Here is a 12,241-nt window from a genome sequence, read left to right on the forward strand (position 1 = left end):
CCATGCCAAATCTGATAGACACAGCATGCTTGGATTGCTATGTTGAGAATGATTTTTGAAACCATATTCAGCTCAGTGGAGTATACCGACATTGATTATTGATATCTGGTGTGGGCATTGGGAGAAGCAGGAGGGTTGGATGTGATAGATACTTTCCATCTATGGGTGAGATGTTTCTCAGTAGGAGTACTGTTGGCATTTTGGATGGGTCCCTTCTTTACTGTGTGGGACTGTCCAGTGCATTTCAGGGCCTTCATCCACTGAATGCTAGTAGTACCACTTCAGTCACTGTGACAAGCAAAAATCAAATCCCAACATGTTTTTAAACGCCTCTTACGAGAACAGTACTGCTGTACTTGAAAATCATTAGATTTGACTAAGAGTGACTTGACTTGGACTCACCTGAGAATTGATCTAGAGCTTCTTAAGTTCTTCAAGACTAACAGGAAAAAATGAGGATTTTTCATCCCACAAGGACTTAGAGGCAAAGAATATACAAATCAATTTTCACTGCAAAGTAAAGGAGCTGTTACAGTGGAGGATTACTGGACTGAATGTCAATATTATGACATAGTATGAGTGTGTTTTGTGTTTGGTAATTGCAATCATTGTTGCTTTTGTTGTGGTCATCCATTTACAATGCTTGGTGTCAGTCTATTTATCTCTTGTAAAAATAAAATACAGTGTGTGTGTGTGAAAAAAAAAAAATGAGGGTTTTTCTTTTAGAACCTGAGAACAGACTTGCTGCCAGTAGTGGATAGGAATTGAAAATGGAGATGGGAATGAAGAGTCTCTAGTAAAGGGAAGAAGATGCTTATAAGGACAGCAAGTCAGGTAGAACCTGACAGCAGGTGATGAATATGTCATCCCTGGTTGGGGAAGGGGTAGAGGGAGCCTCAGCTGTTAGGGAAGGGGTATCCCATTAAACATCAGTGTTATTTGGGGTACCCCCATCCCACCTTAGCGTTCCATTGTCTTTAGGTGTTTCCTTAGGTCAGGAGTGTTGTCTTTATATGACAGTTCTCAGGGAGCTGCCCCCTACTTTGTACCTCTGAATCCACTGAATAGTATCAGCCACATTAAATTATTTTTGGAACAAGTTAGCATATAAGCCAATGAATGAATAAATGAATAAACTATTCCATACCCCTTAATTTAAGAGTTCAAGTATCACCTATTTTCATATTCTTTATACCCCTGTCAATGCCCCTGCAGAGAGAAGTGAGAAAAGAGGGTTTGAACAACAGGCATGGTATTGTTGCCACTTTCAAGTTTTGCATTTGTTGAAGACCAGGAGGAACACTTCAGTTGGACAAATGGGGTTTATTATTCATCACCGTGAGGGAGAACATGCATGGAAGCCATAGGGTATCTCAGTAAAAGGATACTAGGAAGGATTTACTGTATGATTTGGGATTATTAGGCTGATTTAGGGAAATTTTAAGGAAGACTGGCTTTGCCCTGGATTGGATGCTTTTAGGAAGTGAGTAATTCTATGATTTGGTATCTTAAAAAGTCTTATTTAGAAGGAGGGAAGAATAGCCACAGGCTAAAGTTGTAATTGGTGAAGAAGCAACAGTCACTCATATTAGCCTAGATAGGGGATGTTTGGTAGTTTGGATAATGTTTATGTTTTGCCTGTGTTCAGGCATAATTATGGAGTAGTATTGTCTTTGTCTTGATTCATCATGGTTGCAGAGCAGCTTTGTTGGATGTTAATGTTTTGTGAAATTGTTTATGTTAAACAGGAGAACATCAAGGCCTAGCTGTGAGTAGAAGGCCAAACTATAGCAATGCCATGGTCAGCTCCTGGATGTCATGGGTTGCTTTTCTCTTTCTCACATTTTATTATATTTTTTTAATCATGTTTTCTTGCTGCCTCACTGGATTGTAAACTGCACAAGGGCATAGACTTATTTTGATTACCATTGAGGACCCAGAATCTAGCCAAGTCTCTCAGTTTCATAAGTCCTTAAAGAATATTTACTGAATAAATGAATGAATTGTCCAGTTAGCCTACCAGACTGTGAGTTGCTTAAACTCAGGGGTCACTTCCTACTCAGCTCTGTATTTCTAGAAACAAACACAATTCTGGTGCATCTCATTAAATATATCTTGAGTTAAAGAGGAGCTTTCCATAGGATAAGATTTATTGATTTTTTAAAAATAAGAAAATATAATGAATTCCGCTTTTTGAAGGAAAGACGATGCTTGATTCAAATCGGTTCACTCATGACGAACAAAGGAAAATCACTTCACATTCAAGATTTTTTGGCCTTCTGACATTTTCCACTCTGTTGAATTGTAAGAGTGAGGTGCAAAGCTCTAAGAGATATTGATATAAATATTTAGTGACAATTTGTATGAAATACAACCTTTCTTCCTTCTACTCTGGCTGTACTATTATAGGGATTTTAAGCGAAGACAGGTCTTGATTTGTAAAATCTTAACTTACAAATAACCCATAACTACAAAGATTTGCCTCTCCCCTCAATACTCCCTTCACTCTGGAGACCCCTCTACTTTATAATCATGGTGAAATATTATTAGAGCTTTTAGCAAATGTATAAACTTATATGTTAAGTAGGGGGAAGGGAAAACAATGACTCCCTGAAGAACCATGGGAAAATCTTTTCACTTTTCTGAACCGGAATATTTTTATTTGTAAAATCACCATAATTATGGTCATTTTGGGTACCTACTGAGATAGGCTCTTTGAGGCTCATAGTGCAAGTGCTCTATGAACTACAAACAGGGAGGATTCATACTGTGGGGCGGCAAAGAGCATAATGGTCAAGAAAAAGATAAATGCAGCAGTGTGGAAAACATCAGTGAAAATATTTGTCTTCAGCAGAAATGTAATAACAACAGCAAGCCAATTACTACATTTTGTGATAAATTATAGTCAGTGGACTTTTGTTATTGCATTTTTCTTGAAAAAGTGGTCCATTAAAAAAAAAAGTAACAGTAGCCACATAGGAAATAAAAAACATTGTTCATCTTCTGTAAATACTTCCTATTTGACTTGGGCAAAGCAATTAATTTTGGAGTCTTTTCTTATTATGTGTAAAAAGGGAATAATCTCATCCCTGCCTACCATGCAGTATTGGTATGGGTTTCATAGGTGCCCTGTTTAGGAAAGTACTTTCTAAACTCCAGCAGGCTGTTAATTATACACACCTGTATTACTTATAGTAATAGCCTAAGAGTAATAGTATCTTTTCTTTTTTTTTTTTCCACTTTACCTGCACCTAGCACAGTGTCTGGAACTTACTAGGTGTTTATTAAAGATTCATGAAACAAATGGATAAATAATGAGAGATTGTTTTAAAAAATTCTAAGGCTCTGGCCAAATATAAGATTCTAATCAAGATAATGTGAAGTTAAGCTTGAGGGCTCTGAATGTTAGATTTCTGGAATTGTTTCTTGGTTTCTCCCCCCATGAGCTATGAGGTCTTGAATAAGTCCCTAAATTCTCCAAACCTCAATTATAAAATGGGAGTTAATACCAATACCTACTTCATAAGATTGTTTTGAACATTGAATGAGATAATTTCTATGTAGCATCAAGAACAGTGCCTGACATATAATAAACATTAAATTAAAGTCAGGTGTATTTATAAGTTTTCAAAAGCTCCCCATCATGTAGTCTCTTTAATATTTTATATTTTGGTATATATGTAATAAATATATTTTCAAAAGTCTGATCATACTGTATACATCATTTTATATCCTTACATTTTCTCTTTTTTAACTTAACATTGTATCATGATTGTTTTTAGAAAACTTAATGCGTAAGGTCTAGTGAGACTTTTTAAAAATCATATATGGCTTAAAAAGGATGAGCCTTTAAGCAAAATGTTCAGCCAGAGAGTTTTGGTGTTCTCAAGCAGATCAACCTTCTGACTGCCCCAGGATGCAGAAAGAAAGTATCAGACAGAACCTGAACTGGAGCCTGAAGGATGGAGGCGCATGTGTTGTCAGTGTAAAAGTGTGCTTGATCTCCTCATCTTATTATGTCCATGCCCTGGCCTCACATTTGGAATGCCTTCACAATCTGAAAAGAAAGCAACTATAGGCTAAAGAAGATACTGTGAAAGTTGGGAACTCAAATAATTCTTATGTGTGAAATCTCTGAAACTGCTGGGCATGAGAAGCAGGATGGATTTCTCAACTGGCCTGGGACAAGAAGAAGATTCTCACGACATAGGTGTACTAAACATCAGGGAGAGGCATGGACAAGGATGTTTAAGTGGCAGTACCACCCTGGGAAAAGGAGCAGATTTAATTTGAGAAAACTGTACTTCCCTTCAGTCCTGTTACTGTCTTTGGAGATGCTAAGAACTATTTGGGAAATGAAAACCTTGGAAAATACTAAATTTCCTGCCAGTAAATTCAGAGGTCACTGGGGCATCTACATTTTTAGCATTACCATAAGCAGTGACACATTTCCTTCTCTAACTGTTAAGAACTATTAATTACAGATATATGATAAATTATTGAAACCAATCATCTATTGTTAGAATACTTTTCCCTTATATGTTACTCTTAGAACTATTATGCTAAACAGATCTGTACATTATTCTTTGACAACACCTTTAATACTTTCTGTAGGACCCACAATAGCCAAAACAATTTGAGAAAGAACAAAGTTGAAGAATCCACCCTTCCTAATTTCAAAACTTACTGCAAAGCTACAGAAATCAAGACAGTGTGGTACTGGCATAAGGATAGACGTATAGACCAATGGAATAGAATTTAGAGTCCAGACATAAACCCTTATATTTATGGTCAATTGATTTTCAACAATGATGTTAAGACGCTTCAGTGGGGAAGAGTAGTCTTCAACAAATGGTGTGGAGACAACTGGATATCCACATACCAAAAGTGAAGTTGGATCCTCTATCTCATACCATATACAAAAATTAACTCAAAGTGGATCAAAGAGATAAGTGTAAGAGTTAAAATTATAAAACTCTTGGAAGAAAACACAGGAGTAAATCTCTATGACCTTGGGTTAAGCAACGGTTTCTTAGATACGACAATAAAAGCACAAGCAACAGATAGATAAATTGGACTTGATCAAAATTAACATCTTTTGTGCTTCATAGGACACCATCAATAAATGAAAAGACAACCCACAAAATGGGAGAAAATATTTGCAAATCTATATCTGATTAGATACAAGTTCCTTGTATCCAAAATATATAAAGAACTCTTACACCTCAACAATAAAAAGGCAAATAATCTGATTAAAACGTCAGCAAAGGGTTTGGATAGAAATTTATCCAAAGAAGATATACAAATGGCTAGTCAGTCCATGAAAAGATATTAAATATCATTTCTCACTAGAGAAATTCAAATTATAACCATGAGATGCCACTTCACATCCACTAAGATGGTTGTCATAAAAAAGATGGACAATAACAGATGTTGATGAGGTTGGGGAGAAATTGGAACTCTCACACATTGCTGGTGAGATTGTAAAATGTTGCAGCTGCTTTGGATAACAGTTTGACAATCCTGTGAAATGTTAGACATAGAGTTACTCTATGACTCAGAAATTCCACTCCTAGATATATACCCAAGAGAAATGAAAAGATATGTCCACACAAAACCTTGTATATGAATATTCACAGAAATATTATTTATAATAGCCAAAAAGTATATACAACCCAATGTCCATTAATGGACAAACGGATAAAAACAATATGGTATAGCCATACAATGGAATATTACTCAGCCATAAAAAAGCATAAATAACTGATACATTGTACAGCGTGGATGAACCTTGATAACCTTATGCTGAAGGAAAGAAGTCAGAAACGAAAAGCCACATATTGTATGATTCCATTTATATTGATTGTCTAGAATAGGCAAATCCATAGAGGCAGAAAGTAAACTAGTGATTTCCAGGTACTGGGGGGATGGTAGAATGGATACAGGTTTATTTTTGATGAAAATTATTCTGAAGTTAGATAGTGGTGATGGTTTCACAACTCTGTGAATATACTAAAACCTGGATTATATACTTCAACAGAGTAAATTTAATATTCACCCTGCTTTTAAACTAAAACCCTAAGGATAAATTCTTAGCACTGAGAAGTTACTTTTCATTTCCCTGAAACCTTGGGATCCTAGGAAAGTGGGTAGACAGTAAGTTTGAAGAAAGGATGGAAGTGAAGAGCTAGTAATAAATTTGGGAGAAGGGGTAGCAATCATCTGTACAGTTTCTCTTCCCTCTAAGGAATGTCAGTGTGTTCCATGGAATTATCATGAGCACTCCCTTGGAGGCCTATAAGGTGAGGTTTTGAGATTGTCTGGAAGATACTGTTGTACTGGCTGAAGATGACTATGATATAGGTTTTATGGTCTGAGTGAAGGAAAGACTTGGTAAATATGGAAGGAGAACTAGGGGCTAGGTATGAAAGCATGTTGATGGTAAGATGACAACTATTTCAGTCTGTCTGAGACTGTCCTGTTTTAGCACTCAAAGTTTTGCATCCCAGGAAAACCCTCAGTCTCAGGCAAACTGGGACAGTTGGTCCTCTAGTTAGAAGCAACATAACAAGGACACTGATGGTCTCCTATGTGACAGGTATTATGCTAGGCTCCCTTTATGCATTATCTTTTTCAGTTTTCACAGCCAACCTCTCAGTTAATTACTGAGGTTAATTATCTGTCTTAGATCATAGTTTAAATAAAAGAGCTGAAATTCCACTTCAGGTCTATAAGGATCAGTCTTCACTCTTAACCACACTCTCAATTCTGAGAGATTGAGTCAATACAAGTGATAAAACTTAAAAAAAAAATAACCTATAAAGGGTTAAGTTTAAAAATGCTTTGTATACCCATTATCACTTTCATTCTCCCCAAGAACTCATTCATTCATTCAATAAGTACTTACAGTGCTTATGAGGTGCTAGACATTGTGCTAAGTACTATGAATAAATCAAAAACCTGCCTTCTGACTTCATGGAGCTTAAAATTAGAAAATAAAGAAATAGAAAAAAGGGGACTTCCCTGGTGGCACAGTGGTTAAGAATCCTCCTGCCAATGCAGGGGACACAGGTTTGAGCCCTGGTCCAGGAAGATCCCACGTGCCACAGAGCAACTAAACCCATGTGCCACAACTACTGACCCTGTGCTCTAGAGCCCGCAAGCCACAACCACTGAGCCCACGCACCACAGCTACTGTAGCCCGCGCGCCTAGAGCCCGTGCTCCGCAACAAGAGAAGCCACTGCAATGAGAAGCCGGCGCACCGCAACAGAGAGTAGCCCCCGCTCGCTGCAACTAGAGAAAGCCTGTGTGCAGCAACGAAGACCCAAAAAGCAGCCCAAAATAAGTAAATAATTAATTAATTTTAAAAAGAAATAGAAAATAAAGTGCGAGTTATAAGAATTATGAAGGAACCAGAAGCATATTAACGTGGAAAATGTCAGAGATAAATCTGTGTTAGGTAGGATGGTCAGGGAAGGCATCTGTGAGGAAGAGATATATAGGCTGAAACCTAAATGAAGAGGAAGAACTAGCCCTATGAAAATCATAGGGAAAACATTCTTACGTTTGTCCAAAGGTCCTGAAGCAGGAAAGAGCTTTGTGCATTTGAAAATATTAGGAAAGAAGAGTCAGTGTGGTCAGAGCATATTTAGCAAGTGAAGCAATAAATATAATCTCATATTTGTAAATAGGAACTCAAGGTTTGGAGGAGTTATGAGATTTCCCAATATCACTTAACCACAAGGGCAGGACTCAACCCAAGATCTTCTAAGTACTGAGACTTGTTGCTTTAATTGTTATCTTGAAAAGGGTGATTTGTCTGACAGCTATGATTTTCAAACATTTTAGGAACAAAACCTTTTTCACATAAAACCTCATATTGAAACCTAGTGTTCAACACTGATAGAGGGAGGCTTCTCTGCTAGAGTTGGAGGTGGGACCCAGAATCTCACTTGTTTAGTCCCTGTTACCCCACGCCCCTTGGATTCAACCAGCAGAACTGAAACTCCAATGACGCTGTTTTCAGTTTAGAGGATCACATCTTAAGGAGTTCACACACATTTTCCAAAATATGTAGAAGTGTTATGAGTCTGCTACACATTAGATTCTCAAAAGAGGGTTCTGTTTGGGGATTGGGGTTTTCACTTACATGTTCGCAAAGCAGTACACGCAGGAGTTAGAATATGTAACATTATTAGAAGCACATAATGGGCTGACTCTTATGGAGCATGTGTGTTTCCGTTGTATAGCCTTCTTTTGATAATGACTGCACGGAATGTCCTAAAACAAAACTCATAGGTCAGACTCTCTACCCAGCATGATCTCTTAATGGCTTCTAATATAAGTTCTCGGGTGTTTTGTGCAGAGAGGAGATAATGATCAAATATGTCTTCTTTTAGACTTCAAACATGAAAACTCTTAAATTCAGCAGTCAGGGTCTACGGAATTTTCTCTCTGAAAGGCAGCTGAGGCTATTCAGCCCTAATCCTTGACTGTTTTGTATGCGTAACTTCTTAGAAGGGAAGTAGATTATTCTGGGAAGTGGCAATAATGACTATAACCATTGTCCAGGTGCCTCTGGAGTCATTTTAGTTCATCAAAATCCACCCTCCTTTAACTCTTGTGCCTGGATTGGGGTACCCTGTGTGGTCCCACTCTGGCACTGGCTATAGTTCAGTCTTTTGGGGCTTAGGAAGCTGGAATAGTGAGGGAAGAAGCTACCAGGTTCAGATTTTACCAGTATCTCCCCCATTTTATCATGATTTCTTCAATATTACCAGAGTTGGAGTAAGCTGGTCTTAGAGGAACTTGAGTGACAGAATAATTTGTCTGTAGGCAACAGGGAGACTTGGAAAGTTCATGAGAACTGTGTAATGAGCAGATGAGGAATGAGCTGCCACAATTCCCTACTCCATAGGTTCAGATCACAGTCTATACGTATATCCAGTTTTTTAGCCTACTGCCCTGTGTACAAAACTTCAGTGGCTCCCATTACTTACAGTAATGTTTCTCAGATTTCAGTCACTTGGTTCATGATTCCTTCTGAATTCATATGCCATTTTTCTTTAAAAATATTTTTCTTTAATTGGCTGCCTTTTTAAACTTGACTAGTCACCTTAGATTGGTCCTAAGCATGAATATCCATGATATCTTGAATTTGAAGTTGTACTTATATTTTTTCTAACACACATTTTAAAAAGCTATAATTATTGCAGTAAAAGATATTCATTGGCATATTAACTAAAATCATCACTAATACTATAAGAAGGTACTCAAATCACTCTTTGGGAAATACTGTTTTTGTCTCTTATCTTGTCGTCTTTTAATGATTAAGCCCACATGGTTTGTTTGGGAAGGATTTACCGAAGAATTGATTCTTTAGTGTGTTCCTAAAGAATGAAAATGACTTCTAAAATTGGATATAAGTATAGAAAGAAGGATAATTTAATTAGAGGGAATTACAATACAAAGACAAACTGGAATAGCAGGGACCCCAAAATGGTTTAAGTTAGCTAGAACCTAAAGTGAGAGAAGGGGAGTTCTCCTCTTAGGGACAAAGAGGCTGGGTCAAGGAGGATATGCAAAAAGTTTACCCTAAGGGTAGTAGGAGTCCTGCTTTAAGGAGGGCAGCATCTCAATCAGATCTGCATTTTAGAAGGCCCATTCTTATGGTTGTGGAGAAGGTTAGTGCAGGGATTGACAGACTTTTCCTATTAAGATCCAGGTAGTAGATATTTTCCAATTAAAAGCCATACTATATTCTCTGTTGCTCAACTTTGTTGTTGAAAGCAGCCAGAGACAGTATGTAAACAGATGAGTGTGCCTGTGTTCCAATAAAATTCTATTTTCAAAAAGTGGTGGCCGTGGTTTGCCAACCCCTGGATCAAACTAAGGGCAAGGAAATCGTTAGATGGCTCTTGAAATAATATGGGCAAAAAGTGAGAAGGGCTTGAATGAAAGCATCAGCAATGAATTTAGAGGGAAAAAAGTTATTAAAAAACAAAAATTAGGAGCTTTAATTGCTAGCGGTAGATAAGGAGGTTAAGGAGGAGCAGTAAGAGACAGGGATGAGTCCTGGTTTTCCTCAGTATTTATTTTGACAGAGATGTTTAGCTTGAACCATATAAATTGCCATCGTGTAGCTCAAAAATGGTCAAATATTAGCAGTTTTATATGGTTTAACATGGTTCAGCCTAATAGAAATACTACAAGCTTAGGATTGTAAAATCATTCTTATGCAGGAAGTAGCAAACTTACCTTATATGCAATGTTACCAAAAATATCTGAAAAAAAAATTTAGTAAAAGGATCAAAAAAATGTAGTGTTGAGATGTGAATAGCTACTTTGCCCATTAAGTAACCTCATGTAAATTAATAACCATGGGGGGCTTCCCTGGTGGCGCAGTGGTTGAGAATCTGCCTGCTAATGCAGGGAACATGGGTTCGAGCCCTGGTCTGGGAGGATCCCACATGCCGTGGAGCAACTGGGCCCGTGAACCACAACTGCTGAGCCTGCGCGTCTGGAGCCTGTGCTCCGCAACAAGAGAGGCCGCGGTAGTGAGAGGCCCGCACACCGTGATGAAGAGTGGGCCCCACTTGCCGCAGCTAGAGAAAGCCCTAGCACAGAAACGAAGACCCAATATAGCAATCAATCAATCAATCAATCAATCAATCAATTTAAAAAAAAAAAAAAAAAAGAAAGCAGGTGGATTCTTCTTAAGCCACTGCCCTTTAAAATAAATAAATAAATAAATAACCATGAAAATCATAGAAAAATATGCAGCTTCTTCACACAAGGTTTGTCTGACCAGGCCTGATTCCCAAACACTGTTTCCTTCGCCTCCTCATGCCTGACACACAATGTGCCACCTGAGAATTCAGCCTTAGCCCATTCTAGCTTTAATGCTGACCTTAAGCAGGAGAGATTTAAACCCTGGGACTCAACATATCATCCACTGCTGGGCAGCTCACACATTGTCTAGACCCATTTTAGAGACAAGTCTAGTTCTTGATCGCCACCCTGGCTACCTGCTGACAGAACTCTTAGATACCTGCCTTCATATATATATATTTTTTATTTCCTGTCTTGAATATACTGTTTCCAAATTCTGTATGTTTCTAAGGAAGCGTCTTCCTTTGTTTGACCTCTGTGTCAACAACTGCTTACCCAAACTATTAACGGTTCCTGTCACCTTCATCCTTTATGTCTACCTCACAGCCTTGACTTCTTTCAGCTCTGAGGCTGAAGCTTCTCTTTGCCTCCCCCTCTATCTGTGCCATCCTGCCAGCAGATTGTTTCACATCACGGACTTCCCTTGTTGGTGTCATTTTGCTGGACTTATTTAGGAAGAGCTGAGCCCTCTCTTGAGATTTGGTAACATCGGGTTGTGCTGTAATAGTAAGCCACGTCAGAAACTGACCCTGCTTTGTGTAGAAGGCCTTTGTGTGTGTGCACACACACAACACAAGTGTGTGGGGGTGTCTGGCTGGTGGGCAAGTATCAAGAAGAAGAGGGAGGAGAGAGGAAATTGATTATCAAATCAGAGACCGATTATTTATCAAGTGTTCGCTGTACATTTTAGGGATCATCCCTTAAAATACCTTGAGTCTGAACCTCTCTGTGGCAGAATTCTTGGGATATTAAAAAATGGACTCAACCACCAATAATCATTTTAGTTGAGGTAGTGGATTCGTTAACTCCAAGAGAAATGTCAAAATTTCAAAAATCCCAGCATCTAGAAGTCAGTTATCATTGGCTGGTTACTTCCCTTAGAAGATCAAATGTTTACTCCCTCCCTGAGGTTCTGTGATAAATCCTTACGTGAGAAATAGCCAATAGCCAAGACAGCCACAGAGAAAGGTTTCATCTTTTCCATAAAGAACAATGTGATTCATCCACGGGAGTTCCTTCAGTTGAAAGTTCATAGCAAATCCTCAAAGGCTCAGTTCTGCTGATGATCTGAGAGCTGTGGCCCCATTATGAGAACCTTAGAACCCATTATGAAGTCACTTTGCGAATAACTGTTTACATGTGACACTGAGGGCAAGGTCATTCTGTCACTAAAGAACAAGACTTCCAGGTAGAATGTTTCCTTCTTAACAGGCTTTGGAGCTGAGGCTTTGACAGCATGATATAACATTGTTTTGTTTGATTGTTAAGTTATTATTCAGTTCCATAGAAGTATATATATATATATATATATGTTTTTTTTAAGTAGCAAGAAGAAACAAATGTGAAAAA

The 12,241-nt window shown here is 38.1% G+C and overlaps 1 protein-coding gene across 1 annotated transcript in view; it reads left to right on the forward strand.

The window, feature by feature from the left end:
• LOC309657690 (uncharacterized protein) overlaps positions 1-12,241 on the forward strand; it is a 145,103-nt gene that overhangs the window by 7,115 nt on the left and 125,747 nt on the right. The window lies entirely within an intron of this gene.

Source organism: Balaenoptera physalus (genome assembly GCF_965194825.1).
Source record: "Balaenoptera physalus genome assembly, chromosome: 3".
Lineage (NCBI taxonomy): Eukaryota > Metazoa > Chordata > Mammalia > Artiodactyla > Balaenopteridae > Balaenoptera > Balaenoptera physalus.